Source organism: Vicugna pacos, chromosome 2 (assembly GCF_048564905.1).
Source record: "Vicugna pacos chromosome 2, VicPac4, whole genome shotgun sequence".
NCBI classification, from domain to species: domain Eukaryota; kingdom Metazoa; phylum Chordata; class Mammalia; order Artiodactyla; family Camelidae; genus Vicugna; species Vicugna pacos.
Genome location: NC_132988.1, coordinates 116,076,146 through 116,086,298, shown reverse-complemented (window position 1 = coordinate 116,086,298; position 10,153 = coordinate 116,076,146).

Genomic DNA, 10,153 nt, shown 5'->3' with positions numbered 1-10,153 from the left:
CAAAGAAGCCACACAAGTGGGCACAGGGCGCCTGCAGGCCTGTGTCTGCCACGGCCCAGGGCACGCACAGCTGAGAGCGCACCCAGCCCCGCCAGCTGCAGACCGTCCCGCCGTCTCTGCGGCACGCCCGACACCCATGCTGGGGCAGCCAGACACGGCCCCCTGGGGCGCCTGGCCGAGCCTGCAAAGGGTGAGAGGAGCAGTGGGAAAGTTGGGGGGCGCGGCTCCACACCCAGAGCCAGGACGGCGGAACCTGTAAATTAGATGTCAGAGAGAAGCCTTGAGAGCCGGCGGGACTGGACCCTTACTGGCCGCGTAATGGTACTCTGAGCAGCCTCTGAGAGCCACGGGGGAAGCTGTGGGACCTGTCAGGATCACTTCCGGGGCCAGGAGGAAAGGGGCAGACATGAGAAAGCAGACACTCGCTCCCACTGCCTTCACCAGGGCCTCTTGTTCAGTAAACTAGTTGCCTCACAGGCAACTGTCCCCTGCGCAGGGGTGGGGAGGGTTTACTGGCAGGAGCGGAATGGTGGGGTAGCGGCTGAGGGGAGGCAGAGAAGAGGGGAGGGAGGAGGGCATGCCTGGGCAGGAGGGACCTGTGGGATGGTGACAGTAAGCCCTATGGGGGTACGGGCAGTCCGTGATGGTCTGTGGACTGTGTGTGTGTGTCGGGGGGGGGGTCTATGAGCAGTCCGTGGGTGGCCCACGAGCAGCTGGGAACTGCAGGGACTGTCTGCCTGGAGGGAGTGGGGGGTGGGGAACTGGGGGGTCCACGTGGGCGTAGTGGGGTCTGAGTGACAGAGCTCCAGCTCAGCCACATGCTACCACCTGGGACTTCAGGGAGGATGTGGGGACACCCTGTGGGCACCCTGAACCTCCTCTGATCCCACATCCATCACTGAGACCAAGTGAGAGGCCAGGGTGCTGTTCTAAGACCTGAGCGTGGTCCTGGCCACCACCACTGACTCCAAGAAGGGCCCCAAGTCTCTGGCCAGCCCCAGGCCACCCTTCCTCCCCACAAGCCCCACAAGAGCCAGGCTGACGGGGGAAGCTGGTCCCTGTGGGCACAGCTGGCTTGGAGCCCAGCTTCCCTTGAGTTTCTTTGTACAGGTGGGAGGCCTGTTTGGAAAGCTCGGATTGCATCCCTGTGTCCTCTGAGGGACTCACAGGTAGGGCCAGGAGGCCACTGGAGGGCCCCATTCAACGGCACGCAGAGGGGGCTTCTGGCTGCAACTGGCAGAAGTTGGGACTCAGTCTTTGCATTCAGGGAAATTGAGTCCCAGAGCCTCATGGCAACCAAGGTGGGAAAAACAGCGTGGGAAACAAAGAGAAAGGGGTCCTGGAAGAGGTGGCGTTGGAGCAGGCCTGACATCGACTCCTCTGGCTATTCCATTGTGTAGTGAGATCTAGACCATATTTTGTTCATTCATTTGTCTGTTGATGGACAATTGGGCTGTTTCCACCACTGACTCCTGTGAGTGATGCTGCTGTGAACAGGGATGGGCAGATGTATCTTCTACTCTCAATTCTTTGGCTATATACCCACACATGGGTTTGCTGGGTTAATTTTTAATTTTTTAAAAAAGTTAACTTAAAATTTTTAATTTAAATTAATTTTTAAAATTTTAAATTAAAAAAAATTTTGTGGAGTCTCTGTGCTGTTTTCCATAGGTTGCCCCATTTTATATCCCCACCAATGTTGCACAAGGGTTTCAATTTCTTCACATCCTTACCAACATTTGTTATCTTCATTCTTTTTTTTTCCCTAGTAACCATCCTAATGGGTGTAAGGTCAGATTTGTTCTCTGTTTGACAAAATCGATAATATTTGTGAGCACTCACTAAGCTCCAAGCGCCAGGGGATGCATGTGGGGAGGCTGAGGGTGAGAAGGTGACGCTGCCCTGTTTCACCAGGAGGGTCTGTGCCCAGCAGAGGCTCAGGGTTGCTGGTGCATCAATGGGTGAATGATGGTGTCGGGGCTGTGAGGCGCCCCCACCCGTCCACTCAGGGGAGGGGCACGTACCAGCGAGAGATGGATGCTCAGAGACCAGCTCAAAGACTCACCAGACTGTGAGGAGGAAAGATAACGGCTAGAGGAGCACAGCCTGGTGGCCCAGAACACAGGTGATGGGATTCTAGGACATTCACTCCTGAAGGGACACGGGGACCATTTCATCCGGGGGCCGAGAAGACCTTCCTCTTTGGTGCTGCTGGTCTGGTCGGCCATGTCTGCCGGGAGTGCAGTGCTGGGAGGAGTGTGGTCAGTGAGAAAGTGCAGGTCCGGGCGAGCAGTGGCAAACACCCTGAGATGGCCTGTCGCACGCCTGGGAACAGGGCTCCTCCCTGCCGGCGCCTGGCTGGCCAAGCCCTGCGGTTTGGGCCGAGCCCAGAGCCTGTGGATTCCCATACCAGCTGTTCCTCTGCCATGAAAACCAACACCAGCTGCTGCAAGACGACTGTAGAATCTTAAAACCACAGAGCTGAAGGGAGACTTAGACTCTAGTCTGCTGCTTCCCAAAATGATGATTTCATGGAAAAAGAACTTCAGTGGCTAAAAAATTCAAAATATGTTTTGGTGGAGGGGTAGATAATTAAGTCTATTTATTTATTTTAGAGGAGGTACTGGGGATTGAACTCAGGACCTTGTGCATGCTAAGCATGCACTCTACCACTTGAGCTATACCCTCCCCCTAAAATAATTTAAAAATTAAAAATAAAAAGGCCAGTTAACACTTATTTTTGAGCACCGCCTGGTGTCCAGCACTGCAGTAAGCACACTGGACCCATCAGTTCTATTAAGGTGGTCAGCAGAGCCCTTAGGGAATGCTGAGATTCCACTAACAGATTCCCTCTTTGCTTTGGCCACCAGGAATCTCATGGCTGAAGGCAAAGCTCATGTGTGTAAACAGGCAGGACTCTTTATAGCGAGAGTTTGCTAGGGCCGCCATAACTAAGTACCACCGCTGAGGGGCTTAAATGACAGACATTTATTGCCTCAGAATTCTGGAGACCAGAGTCAACATCAAGATGGTGGCAGGGCGATGGCCCTCTGAAGGTGCTGAGGAAGAGTCTGTTCCCGACTTCCCCTCCTGTTTTCTTGGCTGTGGTAGCAGGACTGTAATCATCACATGGCCTTCTCCCTGTGTCTGTGCCCCCATTTCTCCTTTTATAGGGACGCCAGTCATCCTGGGTTAGGGCCCCACCCTCCTCCAGTATGACCTCATCTTAACTTGTACGATTATACCTGAATGACCCAACTCCCAAACAGCGTCACGTCCTGAGGTCCTGGGGGTTCCCCATACAGAACGAGGGGGCACACATGAACATTCAGTCCACAACAAGTCTCAACCGTACATACCACGCATGACATGCTGTATGTTACACACATCCCGACATTCCCATGTGTGCAACATACAGACACACCCTGGTTTTACGTTATCCCCTGCCTCTATTTTCTCTTTGTCTCCTTGGATATTTTAGAAATATAAACACCTATTTGTCTTTCTATAGTCTTGGAGCAAAGCAAGTCTTAATAAATAACAAAATAATGGAACTGTGCTGTGTTGATGTGCAGGGGCCAGCTGGCTGGAAATGCGGTGACACTCCCCGCAGTGCCCTCAAGGCCACTGGCTTTCACGCTGTCCTCCCTGGAGTCTCTGGGGGTCTCACGGAGCCCCCTCAGGGTCTATGGCCATGCAGGCAGGGCTCCGGCCCCACCCTCGGGGAACCCCAGCTCTGTGGGATGGGCTTCGTGAGCCACGTGGCAGGTGAACAGCCCACGCTCACGATCGCTTGGGAAACCCTGAGGCCAAACCAGCCGCAGCGGGTCAGCCGGCAGGAAGCGGCGGCTCCTCTCAAAGCTGTTATTACACTGTCTCTGACTTTTTTCCTACAGTTGAAGGGTTGGGCAGTCTACTGCCAAGGGCCCTGGTAAAATCACCTGGTAATTTGACAATCTCAGGGACCAAAAGTGAAATGACCAACTTCCTTTAGCAGGTGGCCTTGTCTGTCACTGGACTTGCTGCTGGGGTCTCTCGGAATCACAGGCAGATTCATGACCTGGGTCGCTCAGCAGACTACTGGCGGCAGGCCCTGGGGACACAGGCACAGCTGCCTTCCCAGGGTCCCCTGGCCGCCCCTCCGTGCCACGGACTCTGGTCTGCCCTGTGTCTTGCTCTATGTTATGGACTGAATGGTGACACCCCCTAAATTCATATGTTGAAGCGCTCACCTCTAGAACTCAGAATGTACCTGTATTTGGAGATAGAGTCTTTAAAGAGGTAATTGAGGTAAAATGAGGTCATAACAGTGGGCCCTGATCCAATATGACCGGTGTCCTTATAAGAAGTGGGGATCAGGACACAGACACCACAGAGGGACGACCGTGCGAGGACACAGGGAGAAGACGGCCGTCTACAGGCCGAGGAGAGAGGCCTCAGAAGGAACCAACCCTGCCCACACCTCGACCTCAGGCTCCCTGCCTCCAGGACTGGGAGAAAATTAATCTCCCTTGTTTCAGCCGCCCAGTCTGCAGTGCTTTGTTTGGGCAGTCCTGGCAAAGGGATACACTCTGTATTTGGAAGTAAACCAAATTCAGGCATAAATTAAATAATAAACAAGAGAAAATTCTATGTCTGCACCAAACTTTGATTTCTGTTAGAAATAAATTTCCAAAAAAGGGGTAAAATTCTGCCTCTCACACAGACATGAAAATGAGTATCTGTTAAAGATTTGACTGAACAAGTTAATCTGGGGGGACTGGGCAGATGTTCTAACTGGCTCAGCAGAGAACTCACAGAACAGACACACTTTTGGGTCAGGAATATGGAAATGGTGTGAAATGGAGGCAGGTTGGGTTTTCGCATCAGGGGAGAAGCCAGCTGAACCTCTGCAGGACAGGACAGGGGCCACGAGAATTGTTTTGCATTCCTATGGGCGCCAGGCTGAGTCAGGTTTATGTGTTTGCATTATGTATAACCATAAAGGGTACTGTTTGGAAAATTATTCGTTTTGCTTCTCTTTTTCCTCTAAGAACTTGAACTTCCTCCATGATGATCCAAGCATCCATCTGCCGTGGGTGGGGGTGGAGTGAGAGCAGGAATATTACAGAGGAAGCGAAGACAGAGGTCGAGGAACTATTGGGTCCCCGCATGCAGAATGAATCTCACAGCAAGACAATAGATCTGAGAGCCAGGGTTTTGCTAGAGAGATGGGATTTTCAAAAGTCCTTTCTCTCCTCTGTCGGCACATCCTGGCCCAGCTGGGTTAGAGGGCTGCAGAGACCAGCCCTGGGGCCCAGGAGGTGGGATGCTTTTGCCCTGAAGGCAAAGGAAGGAGAGCGGATGGGAGTCTGATTCACCCCTCCAGGCATCCTGCAGGTGAACTCCCCGAGGCCTCCACTTAGGAGCAAGGGAAACCCTGTCCCCACCTCCTGTTGACCTCCAGTGTCCCTTATAAGGACACAGTTCTGTGGGATCAGGCCCCAGTGTTACAGCCTCATTTTTCCGGAGGGAGACATAATTCAGTCCTTAGCAACCACTGTCTAGTTCTAGAATCTTTTCATCATCTCAAGTGGAAACCCCAAACTCATTAGCAGTCACTTCCCATCCCGCCCCCGTCCCCTGCCCTCCTACTCGCTCATCTGCTTTCTTTGTCTGCTGGTTTGTCTCTTCTGGGCATTTCATACAAATGGAATCGTGTATCACATGCAATCTCCTGTGTCTGGCTCCCTTCACTCAGCATTGTGTTTTCCAGGGTCACCCATGAGTTAGAGCTATTTTCAAAGCCCCTTTGTACAGAGGAGACACCAGAACCCAGCGAACAGTGGCGAGTTCACCCAGCTGTTTTGTGGCGTCTCCTCTCACAACCGCTTGAACCCTGGAGTCTGGGACATTGTCGGCACTCGGCAAGGTTTAAAATAAATGAGTAAGTGACTTCCCTTCCTGGGACACATTCCTGCAAACTGGGGAAAGAGGAGGCTACTTGGCCAGCCGGCTTGGGCTGAGGGGCGGGGCTTGGGGGGTGTGGCTCAGGTGGGGGAAAGTGGCCAGGCAGCCTCTGGGGGCAGCCTTAGCGGCTGAGGTCACCCAGCCGCGGTCTCCGCTTATTTTGGAGGACTATACCGCCATCTGGTGGCTGGAGGAAAACCCGACACGAAACAGCCCGGTGGCCCGTAGGTTTCCTGGTAATTTCAAGGAAAAGAGAGCTTTTTGGGTAGGGCACCTGCTGGACCCTCACAAACAGCATCGGACTGCAGGGGGCGAGACGGGACATGAGAGGAGGATTCCGAGCGGTGATATCTACACATTTTTTTGACAAGGAGAGATGTTTATGACAATTTGCTTTGTAGAAAGGCAAAAAGAAATGTGTATGGTTATGAGCTGATTTTACAAATGTTGAGCTGTCTGAATGTATTTGTCTCTGACTGCAGAGGAGAGTATCTGGAAGGGAACACACAACGACGGAAGTGGTGCTCGACCTCACTGGCTGGTGAAGTCGCGGGTGGGGTCGGGGGAGGGCCGGGGGCAGTGGGGGAGGGGTGCAGCAGGCTCAGCTGTTGCTGTCAGGACAAGAATCACAGTTATCAGCATCACCCTCGTCATCACTGTCACCTCTAGGATGGAAATATTGTTCCTTTTTACTTATTTGTATTTTCTGATCTTTCTCTATCGTCCATGTTATGTAGAAAAAAGAAATTAAAAAGAAGAGGGTGGGGTAAGCTCCAGTGTAGACGAGTTATGACTCACAAATATCACAGCCGTGGGTTGTCTAGAAACCCACCAGCCGCCTGGCAGGCGAGCCCTGCATTCTGGGCCTGGTCTGATCCTGGCTCTGGGGCCACTAACTCACCTGGGACCTCAGGACCCAACCGCCCAGCTGGGTGGAATGGGGCAAGTTCCCTGACCTCCCAGGGAGTCACCTTCCTTATCTGTAAATGGGGACAATCACAGGGTCTACCCAGCAGGGTGTCACGGAGCTTAAAAGGGTTGACACTTGTGTTTCCGTTGTGCCGGCGCATGAGAAACACGATGCGTCTTGGCTACTGGGAAAGTCACCACCTCCCATCTCAGGGTGTATACCCACCGAGGGATTCAGAAGAGAGCAGAGGGTCCCCAGCTACTGTCCTATCACCTGCCTCAGAATCATCTGGGGAGCTGTGGCCTTGACCTACAGGGGCTAAATTTCCAAAGATCTGCTTTGTTAACAAGTCTTCCTGTTGACCTCACAGAAAGTGGAGACCCACGGAAACAGGATATAATTCCTAAGGTCCCTTCCAGCTCAGACAGTCACAGATGCTGGGGTTCTTCTGAAGACCTGCCCAATCTCTTAGCTTCTGCACCCCAATTTTGTAATGAAAGGTAGTTCTTGGCCCAGGAGAGTTCTACAGGAACCTCACTACGGGTCATCCTCAGAGAATGCTCGCAGAGCACTAGGACTGAGAACGCCTTAGTCCAGTCAGGATACTGAAGTCCAGGGAGTAGAGGGCTTTTGTCACATGGCTGGCCGGTGATAGAGCTGAGAACACAGTCCAGGTGCCCTGACTCCGGGGTCAATGATGTGCACGTGCACGCACACACACGCACACATACGCACACACGTGCACTCTTAATCTTGCTGTGGATGGCCCATGCTACGTGCACACCACAAAGTGAAGGCCTGGCCCACTGCAAGATTATCTTCCATCCAAGAGCACAGTCACACACTTCCTTTTCAACACTTCTAAGCTTTGCCTTATTTAGGTTAAGGCTTTAGGGCAGAGTAATAAAGGGAGAAAGGAAAGAGGCAGGAAATACACATTTAAAAGCTTTGGTTTTCATTTTTCCCTAAACTTTGCCTCTGCAAGAACACATTACCGTCCTCATCAAGCAGATTTACTTCTGCCTGGGTAGATCCCACTCTTCGGGCCATGGGCAGAACCCAGGTGACAGGAGGCACACCGTAGACGTTTACTGATGGGGGCAGGAACTCTTCAGGGGTTTGGTCTGAGCCACTGGACGAATGGGGTTGCCATTTAATGAGGTGGGCCAGAGCAGGGGAAAGGATGAGGTGCTTGGTTTTGAAAATGTTCTGTCTGAGATGTCTGCTGGCCATTCAGATAAGGGGAGGGGTTCTAGAGTCTGGGGAGAGGCCTGGGGCAGACACAAGTTCGGGAGGGACAGCCGAGGGAGAGCAAGGACAGGGCCGGTTGCAGGCCTGTGCTCTGGGGCACCCCGACTTCTGCATGAGGAGGGGAACAGGAAGCTGAGATGAGCAGTCAGCGAGGTGAGGGGAAACGCAGAATGAGCAGGCCTCCAGGAGGCCCCAGCTCTTGTCTCCTGGAGGAAGAATCACTTCCCTGCTGAGCTGTCAGCACTGCCCAGGAGTCAGCTGAGGTGGGGACCGAGAACCACCACTGGGCCATCAGTGGAGACCTGGGCAAAAAGGGTTTCAGTGGAGTAGTGGGGACAGAAGTCATCTGCTCGAATAGGGTGCCAGCGAGAAAAGGAAATTAGAGGATCAATCCAGGAGGTCCACTATTTTGACTGAAAGGTATTACAGGAACATTGCTTTGACAGTTATTTACTGAGCATCTAGTAAATGCCAGGCACTGTCCAGGCACTGGGGATAGAGCCGTGAACAAGAGACAAAAACTTCGGGGGCGTACATCCTGGTGGGGAAACAGATGAAATCTATAGTAGGTTTGATGGTGGAAAGTCCTAATGAGAAAAACAAAGCTGGGGGGAGTGGGCTGGGGTGGGGGAGGCTGCAGGTAGGTGGGGGTGCAATCTATAGGCACAGGCACAGGGATTTGGCAGGTGTGGGAGGAGGCTGAGGGATCCTTTCTGTTTGCTTCTGCGTCCACAGAGAAATAGGAAGCAAGGTCCTGAGAGGGGGAGGAGGTGGGGAGGTAGAGAGGCTAGAGAACACAGTGAGGAGAGAGACTGTCATTCAGGACAGCACAGAGAATGAGGAAGGAGGCAGGACAGACCCAGGGCTCACCAGGAGCTGCAGGAGAAACCAGAGGATGGCTTCTCACCAGCCTGGCTCAGTGACTGACGTAGAGGAGCAGAGGGCAGGTGGAGGTTTACCAGGTAAGCTTGATAAAGAGGCCAGAAGGCAGATCATGGCAAGATGGCCCATGGGGCTTAGCCCGGGAAGGAGGTGGACAGGGACACGAGGCGTGAGAGGCTGTGAAAAGATGAGCTGACTAATGGACTGTGGGTCCCAGTAGGGTTGAAGGGTTGGTGAGGTCGGGATACTGGAGGGAGGAGCTGGAAAGAGCCGGAGTGGGGATGAGAAAGAGGACAAGTGGGAAGACAGAAAGAAATGACCATCCATGTGCAACTACCAGGCATCAAGTTCACTGCCAGGCACGCCCCTGAGACCTCGGGCCTCGCCCACAGCTGCATGTCCCTGTGCAGGTCACCAAACCCGTGGGACCTTGGGCTCCCCCATCTTTAGGGCAGGGACAGTAGGTGCTCGCTGCCCCAGCTTCGTGGACTGCGGTGCCCTGAATGGTTGGGAACACCAGGAGTTGCACCTGAATCTGACTTCACAGCTGACCTCCTGGTCTGCAACCATGGTTTTTCCAAGAAAATCCTGCCCTGCCCACGTCTCTCGCTGGTTGTCTATTTCTGAGCTAGGACTGATGACGGCAGGACTGGAGGTGCCCTCACACACTCTGGTCCTCTGTGCAAACAGTTCTCTGGACCAGTGACTTCTGCTGTCCACAAAGGTAACCGCATTTTCCTCCCTGGATCTCACTTTGCCATTCCAGCGACAGTGCTGTGGACACGACCCATGGCCCCACAGAGGCAAGCAGGTCTGCTGGGCGGCTGAGAGGAGGAGCAGGCTCAGGAGCTCTGTCCAGCAGCCAGACCTGGGCAGGTATTTTCAAGTGGATGAGATCATTCGAGCCTTGTAAGAATGCTGAAAGCTATTTATCTCATGCTGCACAGAAGCAAACCCAGAGAAGGTTCTGAAAGGTGGAGTAGCTTGCCCACGAGCTCACCAGGAGGTGGTGGCCAGGGTTCAGGCTCTGCTCTGGGCTCCGAAAGTCCTCTGTCCAGGGCGGCAGAACTGAACCCGTGCTTGTCCTTGCAAGGGCGCTGTTGGTGATGGCTATCTTCTTTGTACCACTATGGTCTTCAGATTAATAAAAAATGTTGGAGG